The sequence below is a fragment of the Lactuca serriola genome, chromosome 1 (genome assembly GCF_051521515.1).
Source record: "Lactuca serriola cultivar US96UC23 chromosome 1, Lser_US96UC23_V15, whole genome shotgun sequence".
NCBI classification, from domain to species: Eukaryota; Viridiplantae; Streptophyta; class Magnoliopsida; order Asterales; family Asteraceae; genus Lactuca; species Lactuca serriola.
This window is the reverse complement of record NC_136408.1, coordinates 144279443-144281894: the sequence shown is the minus strand read 5'-3', so window position 1 is coordinate 144281894 and position 2452 is coordinate 144279443.

Here is a 2452-nt window from a genome sequence, read left to right as displayed (position 1 = left end):
GAGGAATCAAGAATTGAAGAAATGGTTAAATCAATAAGTCAATCATACTTCGTTCCAATAACAAGTCTTAAACTTAAGATTGTGACATTGAGTGAAAGGTATCAAGAAGGTTTGTAACTTTCATTAAATGTGGAAAGTTGTGATGTCTTGGATAAGACAAAGACCAACTAGGACCAATTTATGAAGTGTTTTGATAAAAGCTACACTAACTCTTGAATATTTGTTTGTCAAGAAATGGTTTTTGACAAGAGAATCTTATATGTCAAGGAGTCAGTGGGAGTCTTAATGGACTTGAAAGGTTTCAAGAACAAATCAAATAAACCTTATCGATCATCACTAGCACACGAGTTGAGGTTTACAACCTATCGTGTTGACATTATTTTGATTATGTGCCAATCCAATCGAGTTAATTATGCATGTGAGTTCTATGAGTTCTCATTTTGAACGCATAAAAGGCAAAGCACCTTAATCAATGAAAGGTACATTGATAGGAAAGGGTGAGCTTCTTAACTACTTGGAAGACATGGTGGGCAGCTGTGCTACCATAAGGCAAGAAATCAAGATTAAGAAAGTTCGCTCCATATGAGTTTGAATTTTTCGTAAACTTGGTTTTAACAAATTCACATGGATAGGAACATATACATCGTTTAAATCTAAGTGTCATAAGATTTCCTCCTTCATGAAAATGATTGTGAGGAAATGCTTTCACTAAGAAAGATTTTAAGAAGATAGTGATTATAAAATTGCATTCTCGAATTCGATTATGGTTACGGTATCCCTTTCCATAATTTGAATTGTGAGGTTTGGCAATTAGTCTTAATTGTCTAGACACACATATGAACTATCGAAGGCAAAGGTGTATAAGTTCAAAAAGCCTTGATAAAAGATTATCAAAGCACTAAGTATTAGAAACATGAACTTAAGAAATTCAATAAGTATTGTTTTCTGAAAGTTAAGATGTTTATGAATACATGTCGAAGCTAGTGGGAGCATAAGTGTTATGTTTTATAATAATCATCATGATAGTGGGAGCATAAATGTTATGATTGTATGATTATTAAGGAAAGTATTGCAAGGTTAGCAATATTAATTATAGAAAACAAGAGTCATACTTTGCAAAGTTGTAAGACTTGAAAGGTTGTTTTGCTATAATTAAGGGAGAGAATATTATGCTTCATTTCAAATCTAAAGGATTAGGTTGAGAAATGTTAATAAATTTAGTCAAAGGTACATAGTGTGTTCTTAAAATTTTGATTATGATTACGGCATCCCTCTTCACAATTCGAATTTTGAGAACATAGCAAATAAAACATTATGCGTCGTGTCCCATACGCTTCGGGTATAGGATCGATTGCAAATGCTTTAATGTTTGACCATTCTAAAATTTTCCAAATGTCGAGCGCATTTAGAGGGAAAAGGGACTAGAATTGGTTTTGACTAAAACAATTAAACAACTATCAAAGGACAACCCAAAGTTCGACGAGGATTGGTCGCTTGTGAGTAGTTGGAAGTATAGTATTGGAAAATATGGAAATGTTTCCATATTGGATGGACCGTATCGACATCATTACGAATAGATAAGATTCTATTAAGAATGAGTTGTCATATGGAACATATGGAAGTGTGTCCATATTGGGAATTGAATATTGAGAAATCTATGACTAGATTAGAAACTTCTATGCAAAAGGATGTTCAAAGAATGTACTTTGAGTGAGAGACATCACGTCTATGGAATTGTCTTGTAACAATCTCCGATAGAGGACTTTGTAATATCATTGGCAATAGTCTTTGTGACTTTGGTGCAGTGACATTACGAAAGGATAGTTGCATAGAATGTTAGAATCTAGCATATTCTATAAGTAACAAGAATTTGATATTCTTTAACTTATAAAAAACGGATTTGGAGTTGTGAAATGAGAAGGATTGGAAATGTGTTCAATGTGATCTATTTCACAAAGTAAGAACCATAGGTAAGCATTGTGTGCATGTTAGGAGCATGGGACAAGTGTTGGAATTCAAGTAAGAAGTTGATTACCCGAAACGACAAATAATGAGTAATCGATATGGTGATAAATAAAAGGTGTTTTATTTATACTCAAAGGTTTGAGGCCATATGGGATTAGTATTATTCTTGTGTTTCACTTTGCATGTTTTGACTTCCAGAATAATTGAGTTTATTAAGAATAATCGAATTATTCGAACGGGCCGCAGTCGTTCATATGTTGGAAGTAGATATGAATGAAGACTGTCGTGAATTGGTGTGTGGATTGTCTAAAGAGCATTAGACATAAGCAAATGTTTGCTGCAACGTTCATGAGTGCTTATGAATATGATTTGAGCATTGGATTAAATCCACGCTCATTTGGATCACTCCATGAATTGTATCACGAGTGATTGGTGAGACGATAACATCTTATATTCTTGAACCGAGATGTGTAAGTTGTATCTTGCA